This window comes from Pseudopodoces humilis, chromosome 18, assembly GCF_049639895.1.
Source record: "Pseudopodoces humilis isolate 2021_Gansu_Grassland_sample_001 chromosome 18, ASM4963989v1, whole genome shotgun sequence".
Taxonomy (NCBI): domain Eukaryota; kingdom Metazoa; phylum Chordata; class Aves; order Passeriformes; family Paridae; genus Pseudopodoces; species Pseudopodoces humilis.
In genome coordinates, this window is record NC_142217.1 from 979,500 (window position 1) to 991,834 (window position 12,335).

General features: G+C 53.9%; 1 protein-coding gene across 1 annotated transcript in view; it reads right to left on the reverse strand.

Annotated features, from left to right (window-relative positions):
* LOC102109809 (uncharacterized) overlaps nucleotides 1–12,335 on the reverse strand; it is a 174,282-nt gene that overhangs the window by 103,161 nt on the left and 58,786 nt on the right. The window lies entirely within an intron of this gene.

Here is a 12,335-nt window from a genome sequence, read left to right on the forward strand (position 1 = left end):
AGGAAAAAATTGGGAAAAATCAGGGAAAAAAATGGGGGAAAAAAAAAAATGAGAAAAAACAGAAAAATCAGGGAAAAATTTGAGAAAAAGTTGGGAAAAAGACAGAAAATGTTGGGAAAAGAAGATGGAAAAATCAGGAGAAAATCAGGAAAATTTGATAAAAAACTGGCAAAAAATTGGGAAAAATTGGGAGAAAAAGGAGGGAAAAAATCAGAAAAAATCAGAAAAAAAAAGGAGGGGAAAATTAGGAAAAAACTGGGGAAAACCAGGGCAAAATGGGGAGAAAACTGGGAAAAAAGAAGGAAAAAATGAGAAAAAAAAGAGTGAAAAATTAGAAAATATATTGGGAAAAAATGGGAAAAATCTGGGACAAAGTGAGGAAAATAAATAGGAAAATAATTTGGAAAAATCAGAAAAAAGCAGGAAGAAATGGGAATAAAAAATGGGAAAAAAACTGGGAAAAATCATGAAAAAAACAGGATGAAATACCCCTATCCCATTTTTCCATGGAATTTTGGGACTTGCCTACCTGGGAGGTTGTAGAAGAATTTCCAGACCTGGGAATCTGGGGAATGGGGAAAGGTGGAATTGTGGATGAGCTGCTCCAGATTTTTGGGAAGGTAGATGGCCAGGTCCTCTTCCAGCTTCCAGAATGTTTGGATGAATCCCACACCTCCTTCCGGCTAGAAATCATGGGGAAATCATGGAAAAATCACGGGAAAGCTGTGATTCAAATTCATGGAGTTTTGCCCCCAAAGCACACTTTTTTCCTGCCAAAATTTCTATTTTTTCCCCCCACCAAAATATTAATTTTTGGGATAATTAAATGGGGAAGATAGGGGGAAATAGGGAAAAATAGGATGGAAATGGAGGAAAAATGGTAAAAAGTTGGGGAAAACTAGAAAAAAATGGGGGAAAAGAGAGAAAAATGGGAGGAAAAATGGAGCAAAAATGGGGGAAAATGGAGCCTAAATAGAGGAAAAAAATTGGATAAAAATAGGGAAAAATTGGGGAAAATGGGATGGAAATGGAGGAAAAAATTGGGAAAAATGGGAGAGAAAGAAATGGAAGAAAATTGGGATAAAATTGTGGAAAAATGAGATAAAACAAGGATAAAAATGGGGAAAATAATGGGGAAAAATGGGGAAAAAATAAGGGGAAAATGGGAATAAAAATGGGAAAAATGAGGCAAAAATGGGAGAAAAATGGAAGAAAATGGGGAAAATAGGAGAGAACATGGGGAAAAAAACTGGGAGAAAATGGAGCAAAAGTAGCATAAAATGGGGAAATGGGGAATAAATTGATTAAAAATAAAAAAAAATGTGAAAAAATAGGAAAACATGGGGAACAATTTGAGTAAAAATGGAGGAAAAATAGGAAAAAAATTCAGAAAAACTGGGAAAAAATAAGGGAAAATGAGATGAAAAGGGAGGAATGGAGGGGAAAAGGAAAAAAATGGGGAAAAAATTGGGGAAAAATTAAAAGTAGGATATAAATGAGGAAAAATGGTATGAAAATGGGATAAAATTTAGAAAAAATAGAGCAAAAATGGGGAAAAAATGGGATAAAAATGGGGAAAAATGGGATAAAAATGTTGAAAAATGGTATAAAATGGAGACAAATTGTACTCTAATAGGGAATGACTGGGAGTGATTTGGCTTATCGTGGGGCGCACAGGAAACTGGAGTCAAACGGGGGGAGCAACTGGGCTCATGCTGAGAGCAGCCACTGCCGGCACCGGGAGCCCCGAACCCCTTTCCCGGCCATGCCGGACCCGCATCCCCCCGGCCCCGCCGGGGCTCTGCCGCCACCGCCACCGGGACCCCCCAAAAACACCTCCCGGGGACCCCCGGGGTCCCCCCGAGGGGCATCTGCGGCTCGGCTCTGGAGCCCTGCCATCCCCAAACATCCCCCCCAAAAACCCCAAACCCAGGGACCCCCGGGGTATTTGGGGCGAGCTCCCCCTCCCCGGGCACCTGCGGGATGGGGGGCGATGGTCCCGAAGGAGCTGCAGATCCAGAGAGCGGGGAGCGCACGTGGAGCCTCCTCTGCCTGCTCCAGCTCTTCCTCCTCCTGCTCCTCCTCTTCCTCCTGCTCTGTCCCTCCTCTTCCTCCTCCTCTGTCCCTCCTCTGTCCCTGTGCGTGGTTCGGAGCCCTCGGGTGAGCGGGGCCGGGCCGGGACACGATGGGAAAGGGCTGGGTCCCCCCCAAACCGAGCTGGGGGCAGCGGAGGTTTGGGGGAACAATGGGAACGGGGCGGGACAGGGGAACAGGGGGAGGTGGGAGCACTGAGGGTCCCCCAGTTCACCCCAGGACCCCCAAGCCCCGTCCCAGCCCCCCCAGTTCCCCCCGCAGCCCCGGCTGAGGGGGGCTCAGCCCAGGAGCCGCCGTCGTTCGGGGCTCCCCCGAGTGCAGGAACGGGAGAGTTCCCGGCTCGGGGAGGCCCCAGCAGAGGAGGGGATCTTGTCCCTCTTCCAGGGCCTTTCAGGGTCTTCAGGCCCCTTTGAAGAGGAATTTTTCTCTTTTTCAGGTTTTTGGGGGGATCCCAACACTACAGGGGTGTTTTTCCCCCCCATTTTAGGGTGTTTGTGCGGCCACAGCCCCACAAGCCCCTTTTGAGGGGGGGGGGGATCATGACGGCTTTAAGTGACATTTTTAGGGGTGCCCCCACCCCAAGCCCCTGTAGGGGATGTTTTGTCCCCCAGGGTGGATTTTGGGGGTTCTCTCTACCATGGCCGCTTTAAGGGCCCCCGGTGTTGTCGGGTCCCACTGTAACTCCTCTTAAAAGGGCAACACCACTCCCGTTGGTTCCGGCAGTGGAGCCCCGGGAGGGGTTGGGGGTCCCGGGAGGGGTTTGGGGGTACCTGGGTGATGCTGATGAAGGTGATGGGGTCCCCATGCTGAGTATAAAACTTCCTGAGGGTTTCCTGAGGGTTTTTTTAAGTTCTGGGTGTTTTTAGGGCCATGGTGGTTTTTGGGGTTCCCAAGGGGGTTTACAGGGGTCCCGATGAGGGAATTTGGGCAATCCCGGGGGTGGAATTGGGGATCCCAAGGCTGTTTTGGGGAACCTGCTGGTGATGGAGATGGGGACCCCATGCCAGGTATGAACCTTCTCAATGTCTGTATGGGGTTTTGCAGTTTTGGGGAGTTTTTGGAGCATCCAGGGCTGTGTTTGGGATCAGGGGAGGTTGGGGTGTCCCGGGGGGTTTGGGGGTTCTCGGCAGGTTTGGGGGTACCTGGGCAATGCGGGTGGCAGTGCTGGGGACCCCGTGCCGGGTTTGAACCTTCTCACTGCCCACGGGCAGCGTCAGCGTGTTCAGGGAGATCCTGGGGGGCCCGGGGGGTCACCCCAAATCCCAGGGACCCCAAATGCTGAGGGACCCCCCGAACTGCCCTCACCGCTGGATCTGCTGCAGGCAGGGGGGCACCAGCACTCGGCCCCCACCCTCCACCATCACAGGGGGGCTGTGGAAGAAATCTGGGGGTGCACGGACAGGTTGGGTGGGACCCCCAAAGTCCTGGGGGAGGGGACACAGGGGGACTTCCAGGAATTCCTGTTATGGGGGGGTATGAGGGGGGACCCAGGAAGAGTTTGGGGGGGCTGGATGTGTCATGGGGGGACCCCCAGGAGTCTTGTGGGGGGTGGGGAGGGCAAAGAACAGGGCAACCCCCAGGATGAGTTTGGGGGGAACCGGATTGGAGCTCTCATAGCAGTGGGATGGGAAGATCTGACCATGGAATTCCATGGGAATGGCATGGCAGTGAGATACATCTACAGAGTTCACATGGAAATTGGACAGCAATTACAACAGTAATACAACAGTAGAATCTGTGGAGGTCTCACAGGAATAGGATGTCTGAGATCCATCCATGGAATTTCCATGGGAATTGCCACGTTCCCAAATTTTGCCCTCCCAAATCCCACATTCCCATATTCCCATGGGAATTCTGCCCTCCCCACCTTTACACTCCAGCGCCTCCCGCCCATATCTGACATATTTCCGGAGACATTCCCTGCAGCTGTGAGCCAGGGAATTTGTTAATCCCTCAGCCTGGATCTCAGGGATCCCCATGGCGGTGCCACAGTTGCCATCGCAGCCCCACAGATCCCCCAGCCCCGGCTCCCCCCGCTCAGCCCCGCTCTGGCTGTGCCGCTGCTGCAGCATCTGCAGCTCCCCGCTGGCCCCGTGCCGGTGCCGCTCCTTGTGCCGCCTCTGGCTATCCCAATATCCCAGCTCTGGCTATCCCAATATCCCAGCCCTGGCTATCCCAATATCCCAGCCCTGGCTACCCCAATATCCCAGCTCTGGCTATCCCAATATCCCAGCTCTGGCTATCCCAGTATCCCAGCTCTGGCTATCCCAGTATCCCAGCCCTGGCTATCCCAGTATCCCAGCCCTGGCTATCCCAATATCCCAGCCCTGGCTATCCCAATATCCCAGCTCTGGCTATCCCAAGATCCCAGCCCTGGCTATCCCAATATCCCAGCTCTGGCTATCCCAATATCCCAGCCCTGGCTATCCCAATATCCCAGCCCTGGCTATCCCAAGATCCCAGCCCTGGCTATCCCAAGATCCCAGCCCTGGCTATCCCAATATCCCAGCTCTGGCTATCCCAGTATCCCAGCTCTGGCTATCCCAATATCCCAGCCCTGGCTATCCCAATATCCCAGCCCTGGCTATCCCAGTATCCCAGCCCTGGCTATCCCAGTATCCCAGCCCTGGCTATCCCAATATCCCAGCCCTGGCTATCCCAATATCCCAGCCCTGGCTATCCCAATATCCCAGCCCTGGCTATCCCAATATCCCAGCCCTGGCTATCCCAAGATCCCGGCTCGGCTCCGCCCGGCCCCGCTCGCTGCGGCGGCGCTGGAAGGGGATCCCAGCCAGGGACCCCATGGACATGGACTGCGGGAAGCCCGGGCCGGGCTCCGACAGCGCCGCGTGCAGGGAACGCAGGGAGAGGAGAACTGGGGGGACATTTGGAGATTTGGGATCGGGGGGGTCACGGCTGAAGGAAAGGGGGAACGGGGAGAGCCGGGAAGGGCATTTGGGGATGCCAGGACTGACAAGAGGGGAGGCTAGGGCTGGCTAGATGTGGCATGGCTGGAGTTCAGGGCGTTCCTGTATCCAGGAAAGGGAGCTCCAAGGGTCCCCGCTGTCCCCATTGCCAGGACAGGGCAGGGAAAGCCGGGATGGCTGGGAATAGGGGTCCCGGGTGTCCTGAGTGCTGAGGAAAGGAGGGGCTGGCTGCTGGGAGAGGCAGGAATAGGGGTCCGGGGGGTAAATGGGTCAAGGAGAAGGGGGCTCTGGGGGCTGCGAGAGGCGGGATGGCCGGGAAAGGGGTGCAGGCGTTCCTGGTGCCGGATAAGGGGGTGCAGGGTGGGACCCACGGCCGGGAATGGGAGTTCGGTGGGATGGTGGCGCCCAGGAATGGGGGTTTAGTGGCCCCTCGGCGCTCCGGAATGGGCGATCAAAGAGTCCCGGTGCCGGGGGTCCCCCTCACCTCTCGCCGCCCCCCGGGAGCGCCCCCGGCCCCAGCGCTGGAGCCATCGCGCTGCTCCGCTGCGGCCCCGCCCACAGCCCCGGCCCCGCCCCCAGAGCCGCCTCCGGCCCCGCCATTGGCGCCGCTCTTTGCTGCCCGCCAGTGGCAGCCCGAGGCTGCAGTGACGTCACCGGTCGCCGGGCAGATCCCGGCGGCGCAGGGCGGGCAAGGCGGAAGCGAAAGTGCCCGAGGGAGCGCGGGGGGAGGGGACGGGGCAATCCCAGGGAATTCCCCTGGATCCCCTCCCGGGATCCCCCGGGACCCTCCTCGGCCGCGCACTGCGGGACCCCCGCGCCGGGCTGGGCTGAACTCCCGGGCCCTGCGCCCAAACTCTGCCTGGAACCCGCCGGCTTCGGCCCAAAGCGGGGGAAGCCCCGGGATCCACGGATCCCATTTCTCCTGCGGCTGCGGCTCCCCAGCCCCGGCGGAGTAGGAGCGGGCGCTGGGAGCCCGAGCCCCGATTCCCAGTCTCCTTCTCTCTCTCTGCTGCTGCTCTCTCCCTCTCCTTTGGGTGATCAGAAATCCCAGAGCGGCTGGAGAGCCCCGTGCCCAGCTCGGCTTTCCCTGGAAAGGGAGGCCTGGGGGTGCGGTGCCCCGGGATGGCCGGGAATGGGGCTCCGGGGGTCCCCGGGCTGACGGAACCGGGGGATCCAGGGGCTGGCAGAGGAGGATCCCCGGGAAAGGGGGTGCAGGGCGCTGTTGGTGCAGGAGAAGGGGGTGCAGGGGGTCCCGGAGCTGGGGAAGGAGATGCGGGGGGGTCCCAGGGCCCAGGAATGGGGATCCAAGGGGGTCCCAGGGGGGCTCCCCAAAGCCCCTCCCAGGGCACAGCAGGAGCTGGGTCAGGAGCTCTGGCGGAGACAAAAGGGGGTGAGCCCGGCATGGGGGGGACATGGGGGAGTCACAGGCGCTCCCGGGGGGGGACACGACCCCCGGGGACCCCTCCTCACCTTCTCCCACGTACCCCAACAGAGCCTCTAAATGGATGAGCAGAGCTCGGTGACTGCAGTATGAAACTTGTTCAGTGGCACAGCAGGATTTAGAATTGAGGACAGGGGAAGGGTTTAACCCAGCCTCCTGTTTGAACAGCCAAGAGAGGGGGCTGGGAAGAAACCCATGCCTGCATTGAACTGAGAGAGATCCAGACCCGGGCTGGGAGAGATTTGAGACACACCCACCTTTGGACTTTGCTGTCCACAACACCCTGTCACATAAAGGTAAAACCTTACAAAAGAAAGGACTTGGAAAATCATGGTTTAGGACTTGTTACGTGGGCTTAGTGTAGCTAGCAGCTGGCCTGATAAGTTCCCATGCAAAAACATCTTGAGAATGAAAAGTTTGTAAACATAACAAACTATTCTTGGGGAGAAAAACAAGTGCACCTGTAGTAACAAGGGATCTGTCCCATGGGAATCAGTAGAAAAAGTATGTAAACATTGTTAGAGAGAAAAGTTTGGATTGACGTGTACACTCACCATTACCAACCAGTGAACTGAGTTCCCAACCAACTGGAATTAAGCACGGTGCCTTCTGATAACCATGTAAATATAAGCTGTGTGCAATAAAGCTTTGGCTGTGATGGAAGAAGAAACAGGTGTCATTGTCCATCTCTACTACGACACACCCAACCAGGACATCGGGTCCTGCCGAAGCAGTGGAAAGAAGCAGCTCTGGTGGCCAAGTGGCACGGCCCATTCCAAGTGTCCCTGAGCACAGAAACAGCCCCAGCACAGCTGAACACGGGGGGACCCCTCAGCCTCGGCTCAAGGGCTCTGAAGCCCCGCAGATTTGGATTTCCCGGCTGCAGCAGGAGGATGGGAGGCCGCCCCTGAGCCTGCACTGAAGGCAAGGCAGCAGCAGCCAGGGCTCCCCAGCGGGGGAAGCCCCTGGGCCTGCCCACAGATCCTCTGCTGAAATCCTCGGCCTGGGCACCCTCCTTTGGCATCTCCAGCCCCTGCGGGACAATCCTGGCTGGCACTGCTGGAGCTTCAGGGCTTTCTGTGCCTGCCCTCGCCACAGCTGCTGGGGAAGGCACCGTGAGAATTCCACTCTGGCTCTCAATTACACTCACACTCTGGGCTGGCTGGGATTAGAGTATTGGAAAATATACCAAATGTAAAATTATTTTTTATTTGATTTCTCCAGTCAGGCTTGGTTTGCATTTGCCTTGGGGAAAGGAATTTTAAAGGTTTTTTTAAGGGATGTTCCACCACTCAGCAGAGATGAGCTTAACATCTCAAAAGACTGGGAATAGCCCAAAAGATTCCCACAAAGACAACGACCATCAACAAAACATCAAGGCCCAGCAGCAAACATCAACCAACATCTACCCCAGACACTGCCCTGGCACAGCTGGAGACACCTGGTCTGGAAAAGGCTGAGCAGGAAATCCAGGAGTGCAGACCTAATTCACATCACAGACACAGAAATCCGGGTGCAACAGGAAACCAAACACTAAGAACTCCACAACTTGGAAACAATGAACACTAAACCAATGAATTTCTATGGGTTCAGACTGTGTAAAGTTTAGGAAACATCTAGTAAAACTCACATGTCATGCAATGATTTTCTCTGCACATGCAGACTATGTGTGGTTGAAATGATTCTGTTCAGAATCAAGTAATGCCTTATTTCTCTAAAGACATTTTGGAGAGTTTTTGCTTTTCACAGTTTCAGTGAAAGGATTACACCATTAGAATAATTTTTTGTAATAATTCTACTTTTCTATTGTCAGTTCTGTTTGGGCCAGGGGTGTGAGAATCAGTTTTTAGTCAGAAGAGAAGAAAAAGAAAATACTTGATTTCTTTCTAATTTTTGTTTTTATGTTTGTGCGTGGCTTGTAGTGATAGCAAAATTATGGTATGGGTTTTTCCGTGTTCACCTTTAAGCTGCATTTTGAAAACCAGAAGACCTTGAAATGTGGCCCTTTAAAATAGAAACAGTTAATAGAAAATTGTTAAAAAAAAAAAAAAAGCAGATGGGGGAGGGAGCCCTCCATGTGAGTCATCCCCTGGCTGCCCAGGAAGAGAAGCTTCATTCCAGGCAGCCAGCAGAGGGGCTTTAGAAATGCAAATTAACACCCCTGGGGCAAAGCCTGGACAATGTACCAGGGTCTTCCTGCTTGGGGGAGGAATTGGGCTGAATTCCTCTGTCCCTCACCCCAAGGTCTGCCTGCTGGCACAGGGGGAATTTGCACAGCTGAAGGCAGAGCCCAGGGTGAGGATATCTGACTCTGCAGCAGAAATTGGTTAATCAGCAAAGGAAAACAGCAAATTGAGAATGTTGTGAAAGCTTCACTATAAAAAATGGGCGGGAATCATCCCAGTCCCCACCTTAACTTGTGCTCTCACTTTCTGTGTTATATAGGGTGAATTAGAGCACTGGGGTTTTTTTGATACCCCAAGGGAAATCAGTTTGGAATCCAAGTATGTGCTGATTTAATTAGAGAAAAGCCAAAAATTGATGGAGCCCTGGCTGGAGGGAGCACCCAAAAATGGGGAAAAGATGAACGGCCACCAGAACAAATCCTGCAACACCATGGACCAGGCCCTGGGAACCCTAACAAATTCATATCAGGTACCAGAGAAACCATTTATCATTTCCATGGCATAATTAGATTACAGGATGTCCTCAAAATAATACCCAACCAGACAGCTCCAGTTCCTGACTTTCTTCACAAATAATCTGCTCAGATGAGGAACACAACATTTCACCATGGGGTGGAGTCAGATTATCTTTTAGCAGAAAAAGGAGGCAGAGTTTGTGGAAAATTAAATGACTCAAACTGCTGCTGGCAAATAAATCCCAAACAAAAAGTGGAGAAACAGATAACAAAGGATAGAAGAAAAGAGCTCATGTACCAGTCCAAATGTGGAAAGGATGGGAATGGGCAACTTTTTTGTGGTTCCCTGGCAGACCATGGGTTAAACGAATGCACTTTCTCCTCTTATGTTCTACAGCAACTCTCATCTTTTCACCATGCACGACACCTTGCTGAGTGCAGCTCATTCAGCAGCTGAGCAAGGGGATGCAGGTGGCAGCCAGGCCTCCTGAGCCAGAAACGGCTACAAAAGGACAGAGAATGAGGGCACTGAGAGCAATCCCAAAATCAAAGAACACCCATGAAGAAAAAACAGAGTCAGTGAGTGAATCTGCTTGCAGATACGGCCAGGGACTTGCACATAAGGAAGCAATGGGAGAAAGCATCAGTTTCAGAAAATGTTACTAATTGACAAGGACCGCTGCTCAGACAAAGTCCCGCTAAATTCCTGAACTTCCAGAAGAACAAAGACTTAACAGAGCCATCAGTACCGGATTTTATACAAAAGTGGGGGATACATATTAACCGGGACATGCAGCAGGCGGATCGGGAAGTCTGAACCTTCCAAGCACCTCCGCCAGTGGGGAAAGGGAGAGGGACACGCGGCCAGGAAAATCAGGACAAAAACGAGGCCGCGTCCTCCAGCAAGTGGAGAGAGCGCACGGCAAATGCCCCATGGCCTCTCCCTTCGGGCAGCAATAAAGTCACTCTCACACCACTCCTCTGGCTCCTTTGGCCACACAAACCTCTGGCGCCGGGAATTTTCCCGCCCAGCCCCGGGCACAGCGCAGCCACCTCCGGGCTACCGACACGAACCGGGACGAGCCAGCGCTGCTCCGGCACCGGCTCCTGCCGAGGCCCCAGCGGGAAGGAGACCGCGGGCGGCCGCTCCCGCAGCGCCCTCACGCCGGGGCCAACACGGGCCGGCCACGGCACAAGCCACCCGCCACAGCCCCCTGCCGCCCCCTCCCGGGCCCGCAGCGAGCCCCGAGCCCCCGCAGAACCGAGCGCGGCTCCCACCTGCGATGGCTGGGGCCGCCTCCGAGCTCCGCCGCCGCCTCACCGGGCTCCGGCCGTTGCCGCCGCTGCCGCCTCTGCCGGGCCCGCACAGACGCTCCGGCAATGGCGGCTCTCCTGCCCCACGGCCGCCCTGGGGGCGCCAGCGGGGCCGGGCTTGTCCCCGCTCTGCCCAATCAGCGCGCGCCAGAACCACGAGTGACGGCAGCAGCAGCCAATCGCAGCCAGCGGCGGGCTCTGCGCACGGCACAGCCCCGCCCCGCGCTCTCAGGGCCCCCCGGGCTGTGTGAGGGGAAGGGCGGAGATGAGGAACAGCCCTGGAACGGGCCCGGCCCGAGCCGCCACTGAGCTCCCAACACAAACAAAGTTCTCCGCAGCTCCCGGCCCGCCTTTCCCTGCCCTGGGTATTCGGTGGCTCCGGCTCAGCGGGAAGCCCGTGAGCCTCACTTCTCCCACTTCTAATTAGGAGCATCAGTGAATCGCTCGGATTTTCCCCTAAAAAGGTAAACTGCCCCAAATTCCTGTGGCTGAGTAGGGGAGGAGAGAGATTTCTGGCAGAAAAACCAGCTTCCCGGCACCCCTCCCTCCTCCCAGGTGTGCCTCCTCCCCCGGCAGTGCAGGGACACAGGGAATGGGGCCATGGTCACTCCATCCCCCGGGGCTTTTCCCGCTGCTCAGGGACAGGAGTCGTTCCCCTGCTGCACCCTGGGCTCTCTCCCACCGGAGACTTCTCCAGGAACTTCTCCAAGCTGAGTCCATCCCATGGGGAACAGCCCCCTCACAGTGCTGCAGCGTGGGTCACTCTGCCACGGGGTCAGTCCTTCTGAAAAGAACAGGCAAGGAGAGCAGCTCCTTTTTAATGCCTTTATTGAGGGCAGCTCTAGGTGGGGGAAGCTCAACCACTGCTGTTCCCGATGGACAACCCAGAAAAGGAGGTGTTCAACTTTGCAACAAGGCAGAGCTGGGGATTCTGCCTTCAGGAGAGTCTCTAGGAAGACCCTGCCTTATTGCAAATCTTGGGTAGTCATGGATAGCAACCGTTGTTGTAGTTATGGTGATGAGGTCTGGAACATCAGTTGCTAAACATTCTCCCTTGCTCCTCTGTGTAGTTTGGAGTCCGGTTTGTGCCCTGGCTCGCTGATTCTAGGGATCTTTAGATGTTAATCCCACTTCCCCTGGGTGCTACCCCCCATGGGAGTTGGGCTCATCTACACACTGGGTGCTGTCATCGGTGCCATTGGGGGTGCCGGGAGCAGCAGAGGCAATAGACAAGGCCAGGTGGCATTAACAAGGCTGTTACAACAACATTGGTATTTACCAAACATGACACAACATGAGGTATATTAACAAAGAAGGCCCCTTACGGTGACAACATTCTACTGTTCAAACTGTAAAACATCTTTGTGTACTGATCAGGAGGTCACGATTTACTCTTTACAATCCTGATGCTGAATGTCTCCTGAGGAGGTCTGGTCACAGAGAAGAATGAGCCCCTTGTGGGCTGCCCCTGTTTGGACAACCTGCTCCTCACCCCGAGCCTCAGCATGTCTGACATCGCCCACCTGGGACTGACATCCCAAAGCATTGAAAACATTTATCAATTTTTGTTTATAATTAAAATCTAATAAATTAATAAAAATAAAATTTTATTTTTATAATAATATTATTCTGTATTTTTATAACCTAATTTTTATATTTATATAAAAGAATTGATACATTTTCAGGGACAAAAATCATTATTGTTCTCTGGCTCTAAGTACCACAATTCCCTTAATTAATTAATTGATCACTATTTCTTCCTCTTGATGCTAATTACTCCTATTTTTAGTCCTTTGATCATATTTTTTAATGATTTTCTCAGACAGGGTAAAAGTGGCCACTTTTGGGGTCCATGGGGACTTTTCTGGGGAACATCTGGGGCAGTTTGGGGTCTTGGGAGGGAATTTAGAGAGAACTT